We start from the raw sequence: 25417 nt of genomic DNA, 5'->3' as shown, positions 1-25417 counted from the left end.
TTCATTCATGTGTCAAGTGTTTGACAGGAGCATTAGGGTCTGTATCTGAGGCTAAATCCAAACTTTAATTTAGAAATGGCATTTTACAACTACAACGATCTCAATCCACACAAACTCCACATCAGTAATAACCCCAGTCTGTGCCTACACACTTTTAAACATATATCCCCCGACCATTCACGCACACTAGGCACGTGCCTGCTTTGTTAACATGAGGCAGGTTGTCTACTGCAGTCGGTTGCTTTGTTACAGAACATACAACAATGATGATACGAGCGTTTCAGCTCCACATCAGTAATGACTTTAACTTTAAGGTGCTCATAAACACCGGAGTAGTATGGACAACAGGTGTAAACATAGCAGCAGTGATGCTTTTTAAAACGAGTGTAAACGTAGACTTAGGACCAATCCCATTTCACCCATTGGCCCTTAGCCCTTCCCCTTCCCCTTCGTTTTGTGTGTTCACATGAGGGAGTAGGCTGGCCCAATACCTGTTGGGACGCAGGGGTAGATCTAAGGCGTAGGGCTTTATAGCCCTCCAAACAGAGATTTATTCCGACCCTCACATGAACGTAGGGGTACCCAGAATGCCTTGCGAATCACCGACAAGCTGGGAGAGAGACCCACAAATGTAGTCTTTTCTTTACAAAATTACGATAAGGATTGTAATATGTTAGTTTAATATGATTTCAATGTATTATCATCACTTTTTTTCACAACAACCTTAAAACAAAAGGTCGTGACTGCGCTATGCCCCCCAAGGGGTGAAATGGGATTGGGCCTTAGTCTCTGCAGAGTGCAAGGAAGACGATTCAATTACAGTTAGAGAGGAACAGAACTAGTACGTGTTCAATTCCTCTGTACATAACTGTAAATACAATTTTTTTTAAAACTCTGTATCCCTCTCATGCACATTACAAGACTAGTAGTGGTTTTGATCAATATTGCATGAGTAATAACTGCTGAATATTAAACGAGGAGTCGGCAGGTAGAATACTCCGCAGCTACATTCAGATTGCAGCTGTAGTGTCGTGAGATGAGAATATACAACGCTCATTTCTATGAAATAATAAATTATTGATATGATGGAGATGCCAGTGACTGCCCAGAGCAACGGTTAGTGCCGTCCTCTCGGCCCTGCAGGTTCAAACGCTGCAATTGGAGAGAAAGAATTATTAAAAAGGGAAGGTTATTTGTTGTACATGTGTAGTTTTAGCTATGCCTGCATCAAATGCCACAAAAACATGCACAGCTGTCACCCAAAAGGATAAAAAAACGAGTAGTATAAGGACCAAAATACACACACAAATGAGTGAGTGAGTCATAGGTGTGTCTGTGTGTCACTGTGTCAAAGAGATTCATGCTGGAATTGCTAGTAAATGGCACAGCGCACCATGCTCATTGTGCGCCTACCAGTCCCTGCGTTTGTGCCATGTGCTCTGACTGTGTGCGCGCTCTGCTATTTGCCAGATGTGTCACACTGTGAGTCAGACCCTGCGAATATTATTCTGCGAATCGCTGCCTCAGAAAGAAAGCAAAACAATGAGCTTGGTGGTTGAGTGAGCGTTTGTTAAAACACAATTGACCGCTTTTGACCATGGGCAGCCCCCGGTAATCTCCAGAGTCCGGCCATAGGTGGCTGGAGTTAACAAGCAAGGTGAGGCGAGCTATGTCCTGCCTCAGTCCCAACATGCACCTCTTCACCGAGTGAGATTAATTACGGCGCGATTCTGACGCAATCAGCCCCCCTGAGGTTCTCCTAACCTCAAACGACGGCACACAGAAACTGTACATGCTCCTGGAGTGCACATTCGAGCACGCAACATGCAACACCGTGTTGATAATTAATTAGAAGAGCTTCAAGGCAAACTACAGCCATTTGCACATGATTGGTCAAAAGCGGAGCGCTGGGCTGTTGAGAGCGAGGTCTGGGCTCAGGCACATTCCACCAGCAGCGAAGCGTTTTCCTCCGGTTGTTGTTGATTTGCTTTCAGCCATGTCCCCCGTGTCCAGGCCCACTGTCAGTTGTCCAAGGATGACTGGCTGCAGAGACGCTCTCCTGCTTCCAGTCAATGCTTCCTTTGATGGAGAGCAGGGACCAACATCCTCCTCAGCCAGTTAGTGTACACACCCCACTGCGGGCAGGCCGACTGCCACCACCAACACACAGATCCACTAACAACACAGTCCAGCATGAGCAGACGCACACGCACAAAGACTGAGACACACACATTCAGGAGCACACACAACAACTTTCACATACAATGGTATTTTAGATTGATGCATTAAGCTTGAAATATCAATCTAAGCATTAATTGATCTTTATTAAACTCTGAAACTACTTTTACATTTATGCTGTTTGTTTTTAATCATTTTTATCATTCAGATTAGTTTTGTCCAGTCTGTTATACTCATTTCTATCTTTAAAATGTTTAAAAGGCAGTTTATAATACTTTGGGGAAGGTTTATGTTGATTATATGTTACGATCAATGGCAGATCTAGGAATTTTCTCAATAAGGGGTCATAAGGGGGTAATTATATTGATTATATGTCCAACGTCCATCCACAATTCCTGATTCAGTAAGAAGCACGTTTCGGTCCTTCCTTAACTAAATTATATTTTAAAACACGAATAAAGCCAAGAGATTATACTTGAATCAGTTACATTCGAGCAGTTTAACTGTAAACCACAGTTACAGTGAGGCTCTCTTCTGTAAAACACAGTTAAGGTTAATGTAAAGGGATAATTGTGTTATTACTGTTAAAGTCTCTCGTGGCATTTAACTAACCAAAGATGCACCTGCTGTGCTCGAGTAATCCATCAGTCTTACCTGTATTTGTGAGTATATACAGCTTTAAGCCACATGAGGCTTCATTAAATGGGGCACAAGTCAACGATATAAGACATGCCCAGCAGACTACATGACCCTGGAACTTAAAATATATACGATTTTGTATAAAAAAGAAGTTTCATGCAATAAAAGAGTGTAAACTTATGCACAATTTCTCTCTCCATCTAATCTTATTCAGCCTTTGTGCAGCATAAATTACACTCCTACTACAAACATGTGGGAGGCCTGAGGTCAGTCTTTACGGTAAAATAACTTGCCCTTTTGTAGTGAATAATAAATCCAGGCAACAGAAGTGAATATTGTGGAGCTGCAAAACTGTGTCCTCCCGTCAACTTAAGTAAATAACAAAATAGCACCAAACGCTTATCGATTGGTTTTTAATTGATTCTCATTTTATAGGCATGGAATATAATGTCCTTCATTTGCCAAATTGCGCTGTGATATTGACAGCTGCAGTTAGAGGGCATCGGAGTGTTCGGCGTGAGGCCTGCACACTTCTCTGAATGTGGACCTTTGTGCAGGCACGGCCGACAATTCTCCGTGAGGCTTTTACATCCACAGAAACAAAGTCGCTCTTTCGTCGAAAAATCCAAATACTATGCAAGACTAAATATGCCGAACTAATGCAAATGTCTTAATTTACTTTAGCAGCGCCTTAAAATGATGTTTTTTGGTTTACATTCATACGAACATCCCTCCTGCTCCCACTGCATGTGCTCTGGTGCATCACATCCCCTCTCACACACCAGCACACTTGGCTCTGAGATTTGTTAAGGTTTATGTCAACAGATTATTTCCAAACTTGAATTTTTAGTTTCTTCATCAGCACCTGATTAGAAACAAAATGAAAACCCGAGGGAAGAACATGTGCTTTCAATTGGTCAATCGAAAACTGTCATCAGTGTTCGGTCACTGTATGATTCACCAATGTCTGGGAGAATGGGTAGTTGGAATTGTAACTGCTTTCCTAAACCATTTGAATTCTAGTTACAGGAAGACGGCAGTAAGCATACAGACATACAGCTGCTACAGAGGAGCACGGTCGCTTGATGAGAAATCAGCAGCCGCTGTTTACAGTAGAAACAAATTACCATATGTGGCAGACTGCACAAAAACGGAGGCGATGATGAAAAAGTGCAATGTGCATGCAGTTAATAGCATGAAAAAAAAAAGCCCATACATTTGCTATATTCCCCTCCTATCTCGACTGCAGCTGTGAAATGTGCTGGATGCGCCTATATTACTGGTTTATGGAGAGACTGCGGTCCGTCCGCTCAAACCGAGAGGGTTTCTTTTTTTAAACAAAGCTCCCCGAAGACGAGAAACGCTGGCCTGAGCGGTTTTCAGCTGGAATGTGCATTTACGCTTTGGTATCCATGACAGACTCTGTCCTATTGTCTAGAGGAGCCATCATGGTCGCAATGGAGCCTAAATGAGGCCAATAATGATTCTCTGCTCTGTCCCCAAAGTCTTGCCTGTTTAAAAATCGATTCTCTGGTTGACTAGGGACAGGCCAGGAGCGGAGAGGACTGAAAGAAATGGAGAGAAAAGTGGTGGGAAGAAGATACAACAAGAGGGGGGAAAAAACACATGTTCAATTACCAAATCATTTTTTCATCAATGTTTCATAAATGAGGACAAAGACTATTTTTGTTATGAAAACTATATTAGAGGAAAATTCTTGCCTTGAATATTTTACGGCTCTAGATTTGTTATTTATGTGTATTTAATGTGTTCAGTAGTAAATATTTAAATGAGACGCTCTTGTGGAAATCAACTGTAAAACAATAAAACTGTAAATGCATCTATTTGTGCATATACTTGATACACCATTAAAGAGACATGCAGCCACTTCAGTACTACACGCTGTACACTTAGAAGTACATTACTGTTCTACCGGCACAGGACTTATGCTGAAAATAAGCAATTTTCAGGATTGGAGCCTCTTGCCATTAATTGAATGTAGCATCTCTGGGCAGCTCTTAAAATAACCGCAGAGAAAACACACAAATTGTTGAAGTCGTCTCATCTCACAATGTTTTCTGAGGGGTGCACATTAATATGAAACACTGCCGGGAGCTTTACCTACCAATCCTTCTGATTAAGGTTGAGCCACTGGACATTTACGGCCGACAGTCATCACCAAGTCGAGCACAGAAATTGAAACTTCATGTTTTACAGCAGAAAACATGAAGTTCTTGGACACAAGCCCATTTCAACAAATCAGCGCACGGTATTCCGGTCAGGTAAACGCAACATGGCTGCTGGACTGTTCAATCAGAGATGTGCCTCTAAAGGGGACTTTTGTTGTAACTGTGGCTCAGAGTCACCTTCAAAGACGAAAAAATTGGGACAAACCTGTAGAATCTATGATGTTCTTTAGGACGTGAAAAGAAGAGAAAAACTTGCGTAATATTGCAAAAGCGGCTAATAAAATAAATTAGCGAAAAGTTCGCTCTACTGCTTGTAAACACAAGTCAGAAAAAGTCCCTCGGGCATCTGTCAAACGAGGAGGTAAAGATAAAAAAAGTGTTTGATTCCGCAATGGATAAAGTAAAGCAGGACAGCACTTTGTTGCCAGATAAACCAAAAATTCTGCAAAACACAACATAATTTGCTCATCAAATAAATGGTAAAAAACGTTTGTTTGTCAGAAAATAAACCACATCTGTGTGACTCGATTTAAGGGCACGACGTAATTATGACATTGATCGCACTCGCTAATCGCCTGACGCTTTCAGTGAAAGAATTAAGCTTTGGTTTCCTTGGTCAGTGTTTAGGTCTAAAACATTTTTAACAATAGTTTTTACGGTGTCGGTGAACTGCCGTAGCCGTAGGACTTGTATAAGCCGCCATTCCTCTCGTTTTGTTGCGCCCATCACAGCTAAAGACGTGTGGCACGCCCACTGTGGCTGCAGGGCGTGGAAGCAGTGCTCTACACATGCGCACACACACACAAACACATATATATATATATATATATATATATATATATATATATATATACACTTGCAGTTGCACATCCAAGCAACTTAAAGGAAATACAACACTGTCATTCGTAAGGTACCAATGCGAGTAAAATGTAGTATTAACAGCATGGTATTGCAATATTGTTTCTAGTACAATGCATCACTACTGCAGTAAATACAAAACTATCTTAAATTGTGCTCTGATGGTGTGAAAATGTAAAATGGTCCCTTAAATCATTATTAAATAAAGTATCACCCACGACAACAAAAAGTGGAACAACCTACTTTGTTCATACCAGAGAAACTCATGCACCACGAAGACACCATACAAACTTACCAAAGTGAGGTGACACAGTAAATCACAGAGTTTCACTGAGATGGAAAAGTCTTCTCGTCTACACTTTGCTGCCTACAAAGAGCTGGAGATGCTGTCAGTTGTGGCAGAGAAAGATATATTAGCTCCATCAGCCACTGAACCAATGAGACCAACTTGTGGGCGTCGCGGAACAATAGCTACAGCCAACCAAAAGTCCCAAACACACACACACACACACACACACACACACACACACACACACACACACACACACACACACACACACACACACACACACACACAAGGAGAGTAATGGAGAGGGGAAAAAAAGCCCCATCACACAGATGAGGTCTTATTGAGTGGATGGTATCGTACACTCGCTGGGGACGAGGGGCGAGGACGGGGAATCAGAGAATGTTTAATTCAACATGTGCTCACCTCGTTATCTCTTCCTCTTCTTTACACCATCCATCTCACTCCCGCTCTCTTGTGAGCGAATCACAGCCCATAAGCACATCTCAATGACCTTCAACCGCCTCCTGTGTTTCCACCCGACAAGCTCACCTGTTTGTCTCAGCCCGACCTCTCGTGTGTTCGCTCCACATCGAGCGACACAATGGGACTCTCAAACCGATATCTCGAAATAAAGCACCGCTGAGGAAAGGGTACAACATCCAGATCAACCACAACAGACAACACGCACAGGTATGGATTTCCTCCTCGGAAATAATTGTGTCCAGGCACAAACATGAAGCCAGGGCAGGTGATGAGATGTGTTTGGATTGACACTGAAAATCCTGTTGTGAACTTTTCAAGTAATGATCCATACATTCATATCTGTAGCTACAAGCTCAGTGGCAAACTACAAGAAACCCTATTGATTTAAAATGATTCCTTAGGATGTTTGCTTTTTAATACGTTTGAAAAATCGATTCAGAGAAACCACAGCAAGGAGAAATATTCTTAAGCAATCTTTGATTCCATCTTCTGTCATTTTACTGAACAAATCATTTTGTATGAGCCTGTTTATATTTTTAGACTTTTACCTCAAATCTTTACTAATACAGGCTCATTGTATGGCATCAATCATCTAATTTTCTCTTTATATGTTCGTGCGAATGCTTGAATGAATGAACTGAACTTTGTCAGGTCCCTATTTAAAAGGTAGGGAGGGGAAGTTGTTCCTGAAATCCTCCTCACGTCCCGATAGACATCAACAGACAAAGTTGTCTGAAAAGCAGCGCATGACCAGAGTCGTCAGCCGGAGAGGGACACGCCGCTGAAGACGGGACGATAGCAAGAAGTTTGAGTTGGCTTCTAGCAGTTGTCGGGCAGTTGTGCGTTTATGTGTTTTGCTGCGTAGCTTCGACGAGAGAGCCGATGTGAAGGGGTGGGATGTGTCGGTTGCATATTCTCAGAGTGTAGCCTGCTTTCGCACATTTTTCTACGATTACGTTTCCACACACGTGAACAATCAAGATATGTATTCTATTCTATTCATGTACATGCAAAACTGTGAACTGTTACAATAATGGGAATGATATAAGATGGATAACTTCTTTCTTATCTCCCTGTGTCTGTCTCTAGTTTATATTTCACCTGAACGTACTTATAACATTACAAACTTCCAATGTAGGTTTTCAAATCAAGCATATTTGTTGTTTTACTTCTAAAAAATGATGAGAAGGGAGGCAGTCAAAGCATCCAGCTTGTTTCAATTAAGCCGTTTTAGCCAATGGAAATTTTTTTTTAGTGAGGCTGTTAAACTCAAATATCTAGTGTGCACTTTGGCTGGTGATTCAGAAATTTGTTATTTAAAACGCCGCGGGTACACAGACACACACACACACATCTCGGTAACACTGATTGTTCTCAGACCACCACTGCATCCACTCTCCAGTGCAGCTGGAGACGGGAAAGTTCCCTGCAGGGAGCAGTCCAGTTATCTCAGATGGAATCTTATTATAGGATTAATGTGAACAGAAACAGAGCTGTAAGACTGAATCAGTGTGTGTGCATGTGTGTCTATGTGTGCTGTGAGGATATTCGAAGTTTTGTCTGAGGAATGTGAATAGCTACAGCTCTTCATGGCTCATACGTTCAGCATCTTCTGTAGAGCAGATTATAAGTGGGCACATAATGCCCCCATACTACTGTCATGTGATAGCAAAGTGTTGAAGCGGGAGCCAGAAATGAGGAGGGAAAACGGTGGAGCCATGAAAGTCCAGCTAGCTCTTTCTCTCTTTTTTTCTGACACCCTGCAAGGCCTGGGCAGGCTGATCTGCACTGGTGTGTGGATGGAGGCAGAAAAGAAGGAAGGGAAGAGGAGGAGGAGGTGGCAGAGGAGGAGAGGCAGCAGGAGAGAGAGGTGCGGGGAGAGAGGGAGAGAGAGACAGAGAGAGAGAGCGGGGGAGGGCATGGAAGGGGCTGCAGGACTAGGAAAAGTGCCAGATCACTGCTGGAGCCAAGAACAGGACTGACTGGGCCTGTGTGTCAGATCAGTGTGCAGCAGAGTCACACTCACTCACACACACACACACACACACACACACACACACACACACACACACACACACACACACACACACACACACACACACACACACACACGCAAAATGAAGAGACACATAGATGTCACTGACCTTCGACAAACTCACTGCAATGTCACAGCTCTAACAAACTGAGACACTTCTTGCACCATTCTACTGGATTAAAAAGCAGTTGACTTGCTTGTTTATTATGAACTTTCAATACACAGGATTCTCAGATTTTAGCTCATTCTCAGACAAGTCATCCACTGATTTATTGCCATGTGTCAACCTCTTCCAAACTCGAGTGCGCAAGTGTTTAGAGACCTAACATTTGGCTGCCACCCGCTCATTACTGACCAATGGCACTTATAGCCATTATCCTGAAAACAATGTGTGAGCCCACATCAGAGACGGCTGTTGCACACAGCGCAATATTTATCGCAGCCACTTTACTCCCCGGAGACTCATTGCACCATAACACAGGCTGCTGCAGCTGACAAAATAACAGGGCAGAGTGTTTTAGCTTCAGGAAACAGCAGAAACGCGTCTCATTCTCTTTTCCCCCTCGCTGCTCCTCTCCTCCTTCCTCCCGCTCTCTCCCTTGCCAATTCTCGCATGACCTCGTCTGTGTTTCTTGGTCTCTCCCTCTTTCATAGCTCCGAGCCGGGGCAATCTGAGTGGATTTCAAAGACAAGTTGGCGAGTCAAGCAACAGGAAAGTAAGATTAAGTCACTCCTCACTGTATTCTCTTCTTTTTTTCTTTTTTTTTCAAGGTCCAGTCCGCCGAGAAATCGCAGCTTACAATTTCACTGTTGTGAGCAAATCTGATCTCGCCAAAAAAAATCCTGACAACTTTCTTACAAGTAACTGCCAGCTCTGAGTTTTTCCAACATCTACGTCTCAGAGGAGCGCCACAGCGGTGATTCACTTTCCACACCAATGCCGCAAAAAAGGGAAAGATTAAATTACACCTTTAAATGCAATTTCATCCTGTAAGACAAGGCAATTATCCAAGACTAATCTCGTGTGTGTAAGTGTTTGTGTCACACTGAGGACGACGGAGAAGAGAACGGCTACGTTTCTCTTTTACGCGCCTGCACCCTTTCCATTTGTGTGCACTGAATGGGCACATGTGTTGGCACCGCTCATATCTCATTTCTTACAAACTCGCCCATGGGACTTTGGCACGATTTTCACAGAATCAATGCAAACTGACAGCTGAGACAACGATTCCATTACCGCTGGTGTGGTCGAGCCTCCCCGGTACGTGACAGGGCTGACGGCGGCATGCGAACAGTACGACGGGAACCTAATAAGACTGAGGCCAAAGCAAGATCTATTTAGCTCGTTGCCTTTACCAGACGTGATCATGTGAGAAATAATCATCTTTGTGCAGAGTGGTTTTCTCCTGATGGGCTTGGCAGTCATTTTCACTTATAGCAGCTGAGAGGGCCCGACAGCTGCAACGCATTTTGGAAACTTAATGAAAAAATAGTGTCATTTGTCATCATCTTTCAAAATGACCCATTTGAACATGTCTTTAATGATCTGTTGACCATTTCAGCATCGCACCATCAAATATCACTGTCTTCCAAAACCCATTACATGTGGCCATTAACAGATCCTAAATTTGTTCAGAATCAGACAACTAGTTCTGGTTAGAACTAGGTGAAGTCTGCAGTTGTATTCTGTGCCGAGTTCAGGGAATGTTTTAAAAGTAAAAAATGTTCACTGTAGAAGTTTCAGCCGTTGGATTAATGTGTCAGGGTCACATACTTAAGTTTCCCAAGGATCCACCCCAACATCCTCCATAAGAGGTTTTAATAAACTGTGACAAACTCGAGCTACTTTTGCTTCAAGTATTTCTTTTTAATTCAGGACTAAAGAAGCTGCAAGCAAAGAGAAAGAAAAGAGAAAAAGATGCTTTACAATATTTTAAGACTTTAACACTCAAAATCTCAAACGTCTGCTTCATCGTGTTATTACATCTCAGACCGAAGACAAATATAGTCGTTCTACAGATTATTTCTGAGCTGTGTTTGGAATCGACAAGTCATACGAATGTGTGTTTGGTCCATGTCCGTCAGAGCAACACATTCAGATTCTATTCTCGCGCCACCGTGCTGCCCAGAGGAAAATCATTACTTTACAAATAAAGTCATTCACCACTGTGGTGAACATTTGGAAAGCTTTAACCGCAAAAACACTCAAAAAGGTTGTGATTTGGTTAAAGTAATGTTGACTGTTGGTTGGATACAGGAAATGAAGAAAGTCAGACTTTTTTCGTTTCTCCTAACTTCCTCTCATGACTTACGACCCTTACCGTCAGGTCACACTACTTCCTCATTAGCTCCGGATGGACAAGAGTCTTAATTCTTTTTGACGAAGCCCTTAAGTGTGGCCATTAAGTGGCTTTGTCACTCGAATGTAAACATATGTCGTATTTGTTGGTGTGCTTTAACAACTGCTGTTGCTCCTGGGGAGGACAGTGTCATTTGAGTACAATGATTCAAAATAGCACTGATAGAGAGCAGCCCGCGGAGCACTTACATGCCTGTATACATTCAATCAATTTCCAATTTAGCAAACCATTTTTAGCAGATGCTTTCCCCTCTAACATACGTGCTCTCTTTGTGTGATCATCCAGCAAAGGTTCACTCTGTTTTGTTTTGAAAAGACTGATTCAAAGCCAGTGGAGCAAATAAGAGCTCCAGCTGTACAGCGAATGGAAACAAGCTTGAGCACCTTCTTTCAGTTTATTACATTTCCTAATCCCCTCATCTCCTCCTCTCCCTCACCACACTCAACCCACCTCCTCTTCATATTCTACCTTTTTCACCTTTCCTCAACCTTTATCTGCTCTGCTCTCCCCCCCCCCCCATTTCTCGTCTGTCTCTTTGCCTCATTGCTTTAGACGCACTGACCACGTTGCATAAAAAGCTCTGCATAAATGTTGGGACATAAAGGAGTTTCACCTGGCCGGTAAAGTGATTTTCGAGCTGGAGTAAAAATCAACACCACTTAAGTCTAACCGCTGTAACTGCTGACAGGTTACTATTTCTACTGACTAAATTAAAAGGCCAGGCCCGTGAAAATGACTCCGACAGGCCTGACCTTGTTTACCACATCAACGCCTGTCAAGGAATAGTTGAAGAGATGTGCGAAGTTTTCTGGAAAAGTGCTCCAGGTTAGAACTTTGAGCAGAGAGACAGGACATTAGAGCATGAAGAAAGATAGAGATGAGTATCGGAGCGGGATCTCTGCTGTGTGCTGGGAGAGGAATAGTGTCTGAGAGGTTATCAGGGATTTTTATTGTCACGTATCCTGTGGTTTCTTGTCTTCACCCTCTACGTACAAAACTCTCATCTCATTCATAAGAACATAGCTGAGGAGATTTGACCCCATTTCATGTTTCATTTCAAAGATTTAGTTTGTATTATGAAATTTAATTAAAGCTATTACCACAGTTTGAAAATGTAGATAGGTCAAAAAAATCCTCAATCTGGTAGATTCACATGCGTCTTGCAGGTCGCCCCCTTTGCTATAATGTTGCAAGAAACAACATTTACCGAAAAAAAAGATCACAATATTGATTTTAACACCCGACACCCACACAATAAAATGAGTCCCCCTGTAATAAAGTGGGTCAAAATGATAGTTCACTCCTCTGATGGAGCAGTGGTTTAGGGCAGGGGTCCCCAAAGTGTTCTGCACTGTTTGGCACTGCAGACTGACGTCTCAAATCAGGGGCTTTATCTTTTGGAGGACTGGGACTTACAGCTTTCTTGGTCACGGCTTCTTAGACGAGTACCAGGAAGACCACAAAGACCGAAAACAAAATGAGACGATCTGGGCAACAGAAGGTTTCTTATTTGCGTCACCAACTTGTCCCACCATTGCATCATTAGCTTCTTTGAACGGCTGCACATACTGCTTACTTACTTACTTAGCTTAGTCACTGGTGCTCAATGAATCCTGGAATAGGTTTGCCTGAGAGGGATCGACCCACTGAATTATTTGTTGCTCAGAAACGGAGGAATGCATTTGTGGACCGCATTTGAAGGGGTCTTCAAAATGGGACAGTGTTGTCGCGTCCACGTGTCACACAATCGGTCCACGAATGCAGCCTCTGAAGGATGCGGCCCCTGAATTGGGACACAGCTTCTGTCCGCCTGCAAAACGGTGCAAAAAACTTTGTGGGACCCCTGCTCTTACCCACTGATCGAACAGAGGACTGAACTATCATTTAGACCCTGTGTACAAGCAGAAAGGCCTTAAGAGTTCAAAGCCTGAAGGTCTCCAAACCTGCATCTAAATGCCATCATCCTAATTTGTGAGATGGAAACCTGATTTATTGCTCATGTTTGGTTCTTTTAAAGGGCAGTGAATCAAGTCGGATCCCGTCTGTGCTGTTTATTGTTCCTTTATTGTCAATCAATGTGACAGGGAGGAGATGGTCTTTTAAAAAATGACCCTCCTCAAAATATCAATTCAAGTAGCTCAGCGACATAAACAATGTGGATGTGTGTGTGTGTGTGTGTGTGTGTGTGTGTGTGTGTGTGTTTGTGTGTTTAAACCACTGGGTGAATTAATAAATTAGCTCTCAACCACAACCTATCCTCAACCTTTTCTGCAACAGGGACACAAATCACTGACCTGTCCTTTCTGCTGTGACGCCGGGGGTTCATCAAATGGCAGACAGACTAAAAGCTTCTACTTCCTAACACCACTCTGTATTCTACATCTGCACGTTATTATTATGTGATTGTGCGTGTCTGTGCATAATTGAACATTTTGAACCTTTGAGCCAATATGCCTCAAACGAATCCTCAGCTCCCACGTCAAAATGATTATTTCTAAACAAACCGTGTTTAATCGACTGCGCGCCACTCTCCATCTGGAGGATGCTGTGTGACATCTTCTCTTAAATTACAAATATCAATCTGCCACAGTGGGAGCTCAGCTGCCAGTGGCCTCATGGGGGTCCGCATCAAAGCAACCAGCCTTCAAAACAAAGCCATCATAACACCAGGCTCGGTAGATGCATTTTTCTGAAACAACAATTTCCATTACCTGATAACGGTTCGACCGAAATCACCAAATAACTGAGCAGAATGGGCTCCAGGTACACAGCCCCAGATTGATGTGAAAAAGCTCCTGGTACATATCAAGTAGAATGAACTGGATTCAGGAAGGAATCTGTGCTGAACTTGACCCATTGTGTGGTTCGGGGTCAGCTCTGTTTGGCTCCACCCCTCTCTCTCTCTCTCTCTCCCCCCCCCACTGCAGGGACCGACAGACGCCAGCACCGAGGGCTCCCAATCTGCTGTGTGATCAGCGGGACTCTCCCCAAGTGTGTTCCCCCTCCTTATCACCGGCTGTCTGCCTGCAGCAACACTACCACTCCATCCACCCGCTTATTGATACACTTCACCGCAGGATCGCCTTCGAGTGCTCCTTGGGAAGGCAATAGGTCTGCAGGGTGGTCTAATTCAATCACCATTGGGGAGGGGGGAACACACATCATTCATCACCAGCAGAGGACCAGTCCGGGAAGGACCAGAAAGACTCCACCACCGATTCAGTCTCACTCGATGACCATTAACGCACAAAAAAATTGCTTTGCTGTGGTCCAACAGGGCTCTGAGCAGCTTAGTGAACCTGGCAGAGGTTTTATATATAATGTTATCATGCAAAGATAAGATAAAGACACACTCGTGCACATACCTAGATGCAAAGACAATGCAGTCAATTATTAGCCATGCTGTTCCCCATGGTTCATTCCACTGTGGCTGTATATCCTGTCCCCAACTATGTTTTTGTGCTGGTATGGTGTGCAGTGTGTGCACTATTAAAGCTCGAGGAGTGTTTAACCCTTTCGAGTCCAAACAGAAACTGCAGCAGGGGAAATATTTGTTGTGAGTGTAATCATCAGTGCATCAAATATGTCTCGATGGCACTTCACTCTGAGGCACGTTCATAAAACGCTGCAGTGAGTATGATCTGTGGCGGAGAATCCCCGAGATCAATGTCTAAAACAGTGACAACTGCCTTCAAAGGTCTCATAAGTGTCTTAGCATGTTTTGCACAGTTTGCACACAGACATGCAGTAATCTGTTCTGTGATACATTTGCATTAATTACAAGCTTGAGAGACTGAGAAGAACGGGTTTCTCTTAGATAAACATTATATAATTGAGAAGCATGGGCAAACATAACTGGTCCATAACATAACCTTTTTTGACACGCTCCATTTTCACAAAATGATTCTAGCGCGGCCAAGACAAACAAAACTTAATGACTATCAGCTAATACACAACCAAGTGCAGATGATAATGTCGCTGGAAGTATAAACAGTTTTGTGCAAGGTAAAACTAATAAAAGCACAGGGTTCAAGATGTATGACATAATGAGTCATTATACTAAGAAAAGGTGCAACAACATGACTCAATATGTCAAATAAAATGGGTAAAGTATATTATAATAGCATTTACTGTATATGATGGTACAATAAATACCATTATTAAACAGGCATTACAAGTTATTAAATTTCCTCTATTCTGAATCTTCAAAACATATTTTGAATAGTTCTCAATTCTACGCTTTTTATGTATTTATATGTACTTGTAGCACATTCAGAATGAGATATATACGTGCATGTGGCTCAGTAGCGGTTGAAATATGTAAAAAATTAAATTGTAAAGTCATGCAGTCGGTGCAGCCAGCGAACATTTCAAGTTACAAAACCAGCTGAACAAAGGAGCTGTCTGTTTCAGCACCACAGACAGCTCCTGTCATCTCCCTATGAGGAGGTGCTGCTGGCAGCGGCGACGGCCGACACTTTTATCTGCTGCACGTTGGAACATCAGACACAAGTGACTTTACTAAAATTCATTAATGTAAGGCTCCGTGCTCATAAAACTCACGCCCAAAATCCAGACCGACGTTGAGACATTTTCTTACATTACTTCCCATTGGTTAACAACGGGGATTGAAGACGTGGCTCACCTCCAAATGGCCTCTGGCACACATAGATGGTCAATGCCAGCACAAATAGATAAAAGGCACCTGAGAAAGTAAATACAAATAACTAACCAGACTTAGTGTCCCCTCAAAGTGCAGCCCAGCAAGCACCCAGAGACAGAAATGGTTGAGTTTGACTCAGTTTTAGGCCAACTAAAAAGCCTTTTGTGTGTGTGTGTGTGTGCGCGTGCGTGCAAGACCATTTTAAGCCTAGACCTTACAGAGTGAGGACATTTTGGCCGATCCACAGTTGGGGTTAGAATTAGGTTAAGGTTTGGCTTTGGAACGCATTACACCAATGAGCATTCTTGCTGAGATAGAAGTACAAGGTTGTGTTTGTTTGTGTGTGTGTGTGTGTGTGTGTGTGTGTGTGTGTGCGCGTGTGTGTGTGTGTGTGCGTGAGAGAGAGAGAGAGAGAGTACCTCAACACAAACATGCGCTCACACACACTGCACATGAGGAGACTGACCCATAGACCATCAGCATCAACTCTCTCCAAGATGTGTCCAGCAAACACAACTCCGGATAAATAATAAATAATAATAATGTTGACAATTCCAAAGGGTTTCCAATGAAAAAGCGCAAGCGCTCCTGCATCTCTAATCCAGGGGCACTTCCACAAATAGGATCATCATCAATCATCACTCAGACACCTGCGTCATGCGTCGGTATCCGCGCGGCTACACCCAAGGGACCGCGCCGCTGCTCCTCATGGGAAACTCGTACAGTAACAGGGTCGAGATGGCAAAGAGACGCGCGCCGTGTGAGAGAGTGCACGCGGATGGTGCACGGAGCTGTCCGTCTCATAGCCCGCAGGTAAACCGAGCGTATTGATACGGACGAGCTTTGTCAGGATCATAGAAAAATGCCGCGCGAGTTTGGGCATTTGTGTGTCCAATTTGGAGCCTGTAAGTAACAGTGACGCACCGTGTCACGCGCATGCAGCAGTCGTTTCAAACTCAATCAGTGGGAGCGTGCGAGTGATACACATACACACACAGAGAGAGAGAGACGGAGATAGAGCCAGTGCGCATTACAAGTTATTTCTGTGCCACATCCATTAAAAACTTGGGTCTATTTTTTCCTGCCTCCATCAGCAGCGTCTGCATCAACAGAGCCCCTGTAAAGAGGTTTAGTGTTAGACTGTCTCCAGGCACAGCTGCTGCTTCGTTTACACCTTTATCTGGGCGATGGATCCCCCCCCCTCAGCGAGCTCCAGTGAGCCCCGCGGGCCGGTGTGTGAGACCGCACTGCAGAGGGCTTCTCCGGCTTCTCCATGACGGAGCTCATGAGCCAACACATCGCTGAGATTCCCTCCACACACACAATACAGTCTCAATATTTGATTATTGCTTCCTGGACGTTTGAGGCATCAATACGATGTGTAGGGTTTTCGATTTATTCCCTTCGCTGCAACAGTGTCAGGTGCTGAACTTCTCCTCGGAGGGTGTTGTACTTCTCCTCCTTTTACGCATAACTGTCTCTGAGCCCTTTTAAACTGATGAGTGTTAAATCACCGGCGCGTCTTTTCTAGAGTAAAGGCGATCACTTCATTCCCAAATAGGAAAAAAAAAAATCGAAGAATCAGTTAAACTCAATACTGTGAACTTTATTAAATGATCAGGAAAAAACAAATCGTGCCAGGTCTGAGAGCCAAAGAGGGAAAACTGGCCTACCTTCAACTCGATGCCAAAATGGTACAACGCCGTTCGTTAGTCAGTGGGGGAGGCTCTGGACATCACAACTCCATGTCAATAGAGAAAACACGTTTCCATAAACCGGGTGCGAGCCAGTGACAGTCTGTGTTTCAGCGGGGTCGCCCATTCAGCCAGTCGTGCGGTTTAAATCCAAACAGAATAATGGAGATCTTGTCTCTGTCTTTTGGGGGAAGAAGTGCGCGAGGCGCTCTCCTACGCAGATGTGACTTTGCGCGCCTGAAATAAAAACGATGATGGGTAGAAATGGAAGAAAGAAAGAAAAAAGAAAAAACACGACTACAACCAATACAAAAATGTATGCATCAAAACGAATGGGGGCGAAGCTGCGAAGTGATCATCCTCCCTCCCAATGAAATCAAAAAAAAGAAAAATCTCACGGCTGACTTTTGCGCAAATCGGGCTTAATTACTTATCCTCTCCTGGGGGGGCTCGACCATCCCAGACGCACGGGTTGGTGCGGTCCTCTGCACTCCGACGAGAAAAAGAAATGTATGGATATAATGGCCAGATCCGATGGGGGGTTTCCTCCACAGCCCCGCGCCGTGGTTGCAATGCACACGACGAGGAGGATCTCTCCCCGGTCCTAGTGCACCACACGCCGGCCCCGGTTGGCTCTAACGGACGCTGCACCTGCACTCTGTCATTTCCATCGATTTAACAGCGAAATGGATGGAGGGGGGTGGGGTGGGGGGGGATTCCAGAAGACGCTTATAATTCAAATCAAAGCTTCGGCGCTGAATTGAAAGGAAAAGAAAAAGAGGGTCCTCACTTGTTGGAAGATAGAGAAGATGGGGAAGAGGTGTTGGGGGGGGGGGGGGGGGGGGGGACAGAGAGAGAGAGAGAGAGAGAGAGGGGGGGGGGGGGATGTTAAAACTGAAGTCATATGCTGATGTCCTGCAGCTCCAAATAAAGTCTGAATGGAAATGTTTCAGTGTGAGAAATGTTCAGATTTTGTTCAGAACGTCACTGCCACTGGGGCGGTTGTGTTCCGGCCAAGTTTAAATAGTTTCACTTCAGCAATTCAACCCAGGACACTGTGGTGGCCAAACAGGCTGTTGTTGTGGCATCAAGCTGATGGCATTAAGGTGACTGTCATAATAAAGATATGTCGAAATCAAGCCATCTGAATGGTGTCCTGCAGTTAGACAGCGACAGGAAGAGTCACAGCAAAATATATATATATGTATATATATGGAGGGTTCTTAAACGTGATCTTTAAAAAGGGACAAAATTACAGCGGGCGAGCGAGCTCAACACACTGTAAATTAAGAAAACACATGCAAATAGAAAAAACACGTGCAAATTAAGAAAACATCAGCAATTTCACGACGCATGCGCTGCAAAAAGTCACAACACATGCAAATACTGAAACGTTGTGAAGTTCCATCACCACTGAGGAATAGCAGACTTCAATTCACAAAGCCACAACCAGGTTCATCACTTTTTTGGGTCCCCTGGAAACATTTCCATTGTCGTTTTTCGCAATTTGCAGCACTTTCCTACGCTTTTTCTAGCTCTTTTTCAACAGTGATGGTCGTTTAACATCTTCACACAGGGTCTCTCATGGGCTACAAAGTGGGAGGATGGAGAACCCTTCATATTTGGTATCTTCTAGTTTAGTAATGCAAATTTCAACTGATGTGTGGTCAAATCATGAAGACGCAATTGAAATGAAGTTAACCTGGGGCTTCTTCTTCCATGGTGGTCTGGGATGGCTGGAAATTGCCTGTGGTGCCCATAGCTGGTAATCCTGCCTTGTGCTGCCCCCTGTCACAGCCTCCAGAGCCTGCGGCTGCTTTTTTAAAGACGGGACAAAGCTCAGCCCTGGGTAAAAAGAACTGTCCTGTATGTATGTTAAAAAATCAAATAGGTTTTTAATTCAATGACTGTGACAAGATAGTTTATTTCTTTCCTAACATGATATTTTGAGAATCACCTGCTGCCTGGGAGACAGCCTCAGAAGCTCCCAGAGAACTAATACAGTCTAAAAACCCTCGTATTAAAGTATAAAAGGTCACCCTTGTTTTCAAGTGTGTAATGGGCCAGTTGCTGCCTCTTGAGGCCATTATGGTTTCTAAAAAAGCTGTGGTTCTCTTCCTCCTTTGGTACTAAGGCCTCAAGAGGCAGCGTAATGAGTCCATTTTACACAGAAGAACAAGCAAAACAAACTCGGACAAGCCACACAAAGGTGGGATGTATTCTCTAGTGGAAGTGTTACAAAATAAGTTTTTATTTTACTTTTGCGACTTCAGGAGTCAAACACAGTGTGATAGGACACATGTGTAAACTAAGACTGGGTAAAAACAACAGAATTTGTAAATTTAAGGGTCCAAACATATAGGAAAAGATCCAAAATGAACCCTGTAAGAGGACTTCCTGATCACTATAACCAAATTATTTAAAGAGCTTTTGTATAGGAAGGATTCTGTCCCAAGCTTTTTGATCCATATAAACAGTTGATGACTATATCCGGATTCCACTGTGGTGGTATTGTGGTCCAGATTTCATCGATTGCATTTCCATGTGTCCTGGGAGAGATCATGAGGCTGTTGTTCAGATTGTAAAGCCCCTTGAGGCTTATTTGTTATCGAGGGGGATGTAAGTAATACTGACTCGACTAGACGGCTAAATGTGACACACACACACACACACACACACACACACACACACACACACACACACACACACACACACACACACACACACACACACACACACACACACACACACACCTCGTCAGGACGGTGCAGGTGTGTATGAAGAAGCAAATTCCTTGTATTAATGGTTGGCACTGCTGTCTGAATGACTAAGGGTGACAGTGAACTGTTATTTGCTTGTAAATTGTACCATGAGTCTCTTTCTCTTACTGTTGTGTGTGTATGTGCTTTCTGTTCTAGAAAATCGGGAACTAATGTGTTTTTAAAGACTTTATGTAAATTATTATTTAGAAGTTTGACCCAAAATCATGAATAGACAGAAACAAAACACAAACTAGGATAGAATACAGTTTCATTAAGCGTAATAAGCTGATTTCTTTAGTGCTAGAAAGTCACCAACACCATATTTATTGATTTTCATCCAAAGCATAAGAAATTGTAAATTATTGATACCACATTGATTAAACCATCAAGCATCTTTTCATGCCTGGATACCATTCTACATGTAAATGAGACAACCCTTGTCTATATGTGGAAGATTAGGTTATTTTTTTCTCTTCCAACCTTCATCGCTTACATGGCGTCCTACAACAAGGCCATCTTTCCACCACAGGAAATGCACATAAATACAGGTCTAAACAACTCCATCCATTCATTATCTATAGCGTTTATCCTTGGAAGGTTGCGGGGGAGCTGGCGCCAGGTGGCCATTCTATGGCAGGGCCAACAACCATTTATTCTCACACATATGGTCAATTTAGAGTTTCAACTCGACACGAGGGGACATGCAAAGTCCACACAGAAAGCCCCCGGCCGAACTGAGAATCGAACTGGGAATCTTCTTGCTGTGCGCCGCCCTCTACACAACTCTCAACAACAATTTCTCATTTTGTACTTACTCTTTTAAGCAAAGAAAACTATTCCAAAGTACAGGAAAGCTGCTGAAAACTACTTTTAACCGAGTCAAAGCTGGCAACATGTGAAGTTTTCTCCTGAAAATCTAAATGACAGATGAGGGAGAATATCCATTTTATCCATCCAAGGCTTGTTTTGGCTGCCAGTCACTTAAGAACACATCAAACCTTTTCAAACCAACAAATATCAAAAACAGAAACATCAGAAATCACCAAACATCAGAAGGTTCCACATGTGATTCATCGTAAATAAATTAACTCAGACAACAGCCCCAGTGGCAATGACGTTGTGAAAAGATAGAGGCTAGAAAAGGAATAGGAAATAACACGCATCACGTCAGACACATCTGTGTGTTTGTGTGTCAATTTGAGGATAAAACCCCTCTTTTATCACATCCCATCAGGATCCGTAGCATCTGTAAACGAGATGGGAGAGAGGAGGGCCGTCTTGTATAACAGCACTTGCCCAGGGCTCAGGAAACTCGTCACAGACGTTTCTGCCTCCACAGTTTTTCCTTTTGGAGCATGAGTAGGTACCTGACCGTTCGCCGTCATGCAGAAAATATAGAGGCTGGCTGATATGACATAAATCCTCCTCTTCACTCTCTTTAAAAAACTCACTCTCTCTCACACACACACACACACACACACTCAGTCTCTCACACTCACATACACACTCACAATTCTCACTAACACACTCACAGTCACTTCCACTAACACACGCTAAGACACACACTCACTCACTCACACACACACACACACTCACATACATACACTCAATCACATTCACTAACACACAAACATTAACACTAACTCTCACACACACACATTCATTAAAATGAATAACTCCATCAGTATTGTGCTTATCTTTGTCCTCGCAAATAATTTTGTATTTTGAAATGATTCTCTCTTATCAATGACACACACACACACACACACACACACACACACACACACACACACACACACACACACACACACACACACACACACACACACACACACACACACACACACACACACACACACACACTAGCTGCTTTCAGACATGCACTGGACTCCGCAGCTCCTCCAGAGGTGCATGTGTGAATGCAAATGTCCGGGTGAGAGGCTCCGTAGTTCCTGCAGACTTTCTCTACCTGGCCTCCAATTATAAAGTCCGTAAAATTCCAGAAGTTGATGTTAGAACACAGCAGGGGTTCCACCCCAGGATTCACCGCAAGCGAGTGGGGGTGTTGATGATGCTTCTAACACGCAACAGTCACAAAAATGAAAAAAAGAAAACTGTAAACAGGATCACGTGATCTCGGCAGCAGAGTTATTACGTCACTTCCTGCCTCTGTCTGCTGCAGAAAACTTCCCGCTGTGTTGTGCATGTGTGAAAGGCAGACTACGGGTAACCTCCGTAGCCAATTCTCCGGATTATACCCAGAGGTCATGTCTGAAAATGGCTTAACACTCTCACTCTCTCACTGCAGCCAGCAGAATATTCAGTAGATAAAACAGTGCATGAGTGATGCCATAGAAACTGCTGGGAGATCACAGGACCACATCACATCCTCCTCCCTCCTTTTTTTCTCCTGCTGCTGCATTGTCCAGTTTCCTTCTTCTAAAATGGTTCTGCACAGCAGCGTCTTTGACTGCACGGTAACAGCTCCGCACAAACGCTCTCAGTAGGTTCAAACAGGGAACAGCTTTACTTAAAAAAAAAAAGTTATATCTGGAATTAGCATCATGTCCCACTTTCTCGTGCAGACAAAAATAGACGAGGCATTAGAATGCAATCAGATAAAGAAACAATTAATTCCTTGGTTAAAAATGAAACTAAGTGAATCGTCACTGGAGCAGATGTAGCCAGGACTTGTGAATTACGCAGGTGAACCACAATGCTACACACACACAGATTGATAGTAAGATAAAAGTCCTCATTCCATTCATATGCTCTTGAATATTTTGAAGTTATGATCTGACCGGATAAAGATTCTTTTCACAACACAAAGGGACACGATCCAATATGTTCAAATCCACCACTGAATACTAATGAAACCTGTTTAATACACACAAGAGGACGCTCATGTTTTTTATCTATCAAGAACTGTTCATCTCGATAGAGAAATGAAAACTCACAACTGCTTTTGTGGGCAGCACGGCTGATTTCAAACACAAGACTGATGTTACATACTCCCACTCTCTCACTTACTATTTGGAGTGCAAAAGTATATTTACAATGACAATTATAGAAACTTCTTGCAAATGGAGTAATTTCTATGACAAATTACACAAGAAAGTAAAATGTTAATATTTGTAGTTAAGTGAGTAAAGCAGCCGGTATATATATATAATTGCAGTCACGTGTGTACAGTTAGTCCGTTATTTGCCCGAGAAGTTAAAGTTTTAATTCTGGCCACATGAAAAATTTTAATCCAAATTCAAAAATGTTTTAGCTTTAACTCGTGAGAGCAATATTTGAAATACACCCCCTGAATTCTCCAGATAAATGCTAACCATTACCATCTATATACTATTGCACTGGTCATAGCGTTCACCGCCCACTGGGTCTGAAAATGAGGCTGATGGGAGAAATTAGACAAACCCAAAACGCTCCTGTTCAAATCGACGAGCTGAAAGACGCTGAAACTTTCCGTAGAGCTGGGAGGAGCTACACAGCAGGGGTAATAATTCTCTGTGGATTCATCCTATTACACTGTCATTTCATCCATTATTAATATAAAAGTATTGATTGCAATTTCAGAGATCGATTGCAGTAATGAATGATTGATGAGAGTTTGTATGTTCTCCGATGGGAAGCCAGTGAGGGATCGTGTCCTCTTTGGTGCACCAGCGACTGCCAGTGGTTGCTCCGGCCACATGGACAGAGGAGGGTGGGACAGAGGAGGGTGGGATCTAAATGTGACGCACACAACGTCACAGGGAATCAGTCTCACGGTGAAGATATTCACCGACGTCGAGGCACAAGCCTGATCCTCTGTGGAACAGGTAGGTGATCACAATGTGGAGGAACAGGACATTCAAAACAAATACAATCAAAACAAATCAATGTTAAATGATTTTGTCGTAACAGTACTTTCCCATTAAAATGAATAACTCCATCAGGATTGTGCTTATCTTTGTCCTCGCAAATAATTTTGTATTTGTTTAAAAAAATGATTCTCTCTTATCAATCTCACACACACACACACACACACACAGTCACACACAGTCACACACACACACACACACACACACACACACACACACACACACACCGAGCGGCATGCAGACAAGCAGATGTTTCAAGCAGAGTGCTGACTGATACATGCCCATTGCCTAATTGGAGGTTTATGAAATCTGCAGGTTGCGGGTGCCAAGCAGTTTCCAAACGGATGCCAAGCGGTTGCTGTGACAGCAGGTCGTGACCTTCCCGTAATTGTAGAGATGATGCCATTCCCCCTGCTCATCTGTTATGTGCATCTGTGCCAACACGAAACCACTGAGAGCCAGAGCACACGACTGAAACAAAACCAATACTTCAGAATGAGAAGCAGTTTATTCTTACCAGTCCCACGGAGGTTTACCTTGCGAAATGTTTTTTTTTCTTTTTCCAAACCTTCAACTCGTGCCTGCTGAGCTCGTCCAGCTCCTGGGACTGTTACTGCCAACATGTTCATCTCTGACCTTGAAAACATTAAACAGCGAACCTGTAGAAGGAATCCGATGGCTCTGGGATATTAGCCAACACTTTCTTGTTGTTGATTATTTCTTTGTTTTGGCCGATTTCTCTCCTTGATACTGTGATCACCTCGCTTGGCAACTGGCACAGTTTTCCTGATCAGAGGCACATTTCCATATCACAGTGCCACTGCCTTCATGTTGCGTCCAACATGAATGTAGTCCAGTGCAGCTGTCGGAAGTCTTGCTGTGAAATGGCATCAGCGTCAAATTTTACCCAATCAGCGGCTTTGGCCGAGAGAAAGTCGCCTCTCAATTTATAATAAAACATACAATATGTAACTTTAGCCTCTAGGGGGTCTCTCAATCAAAACAATAACAAATTACCTAGTTTGATGACGTCGTGAAGCAGTGTGGGATCATGGGAGTTCCCCCCAATTGCCGTTGAACCTGATGCGACTGATGCAAATCATTTTCACGGATGAGGTCATGAATTAAAGTTGTATTCACAATAAGCAGCAATGAAAAATAATGAATGATCATGATCAATTACAAGTGACCAATACAAACTGTGCAAGGAAAAAACTAGCATTGTGATTTTCTTCTTATGTCATTTTTCTGGTAAGTTATAGCAGAGATGGGAAAAGTAACGGAAACATGATGTAATTAAAAGGCGACCAAAGTGAAAATGTCCCGTGAATGTAATTTCACTGCGTTTGTCATTTGGATAATGTAAGTACCCAAGTAAACAAAATTCATAACATAAAT

The 25417-nt window shown here is 43.2% G+C and overlaps 1 protein-coding gene across 5 annotated transcripts in view; it reads right to left on the bottom strand.

Annotated features, from left to right (window-relative positions):
• The window catches only part of il1rapl1a (interleukin 1 receptor accessory protein-like 1a), a 165671-nt gene extending 147610 nt beyond the window's left edge, over window positions 1-18061 (bottom strand). For 2 of the 5 annotated variants that reach the window (XM_034574131.1, XM_034574136.1), the window contains exon 1: window positions 17368-18060. The gene's annotated coding sequence lies outside the window, so the exon portion shown is untranslated. Of the gene's footprint in view, window positions 1-6159; window positions 6228-17367 lie in introns of those variants that run through there. The other 3 variants (XM_034574134.1, XM_034574135.1, XM_034574132.1) reach the window with 3 other exon arrangements.
• Window positions 18062-25417: the final 7356 nt, after the last annotated feature.

Source organism: Hippoglossus hippoglossus, chromosome 21 (genome assembly GCF_009819705.1).
Source record: "Hippoglossus hippoglossus isolate fHipHip1 chromosome 21, fHipHip1.pri, whole genome shotgun sequence".
Taxonomy (NCBI): domain Eukaryota; kingdom Metazoa; phylum Chordata; class Actinopteri; order Pleuronectiformes; family Pleuronectidae; genus Hippoglossus; species Hippoglossus hippoglossus.
This window is presented reverse-complemented; position numbering and strand designations above follow the sequence as displayed.